This window comes from Schistocerca cancellata, chromosome 5 (genome assembly GCF_023864275.1).
Source record: "Schistocerca cancellata isolate TAMUIC-IGC-003103 chromosome 5, iqSchCanc2.1, whole genome shotgun sequence".
In the NCBI taxonomy this organism is placed as follows: domain Eukaryota; kingdom Metazoa; phylum Arthropoda; class Insecta; order Orthoptera; family Acrididae; genus Schistocerca; species Schistocerca cancellata.
In genome coordinates, this window is record NC_064630.1 from 414321565 (window position 1) to 414322286 (window position 722).

The window sequence follows — 722 nt, forward strand, 5'->3', positions numbered from 1 at the left end:
ACTGGGGCCTTATGAGCACACAGTCTTCCCCCATCGCGGCCAGTCAGATGTGCTCGACATCGCCGTGCTCAAAGGTGTTGGGCACTTCACGTCTGCCACCGTTAGATGCGCCCTGTCGTCCGATCACCTCCCGGTGGTCTTCGACATGGACGTCATCGGTGCAACTATGCAGTCCGACCGCCACAACTTCCGAGGCATAGACGAGGCACGCTTTCGTGTCGAGGTCTCTGACCGCCTTGAGGGCGCGCCCGATCCCGATGTGCAAGGGGCTGATGCAGCATTGGCCTTCTTCACGCGGCACACACTGGCTGCTGCGGAGGCGGCCACCCCCAGGCGGCCGGGAAGACCGCGTGAGATGTCGCGCCAACTCCCGCCGCACATCCTCGAGGCGATCACTAACAAGAATCGCCTCTTCCGGGAGTGGCAGCTTACGCGGCTGCCCGAGACGAAGCGCCGCCTCAACAGGGCGAGGCGTGAGATTCGGGCTGCCATCGATGACCATCGCCATAGGGACTGGGCGGGCCTTGTGGCCACCCTAACTACGACGGACGGTAGTGCTTGGAGCACCGCCAAGCGCTTCCTTCGTCGTCGCCAGCGAGTCCCGCCTCTCGATACGGGTGCGAACGTCGTCTGCGAGCCAGATGCGAAAGCCAGCATCCTTGCGGATACGTTCGCGGCAAACTTTCAGCCTGCTGAAGACGCGGTCGATCCCGACCACGTCC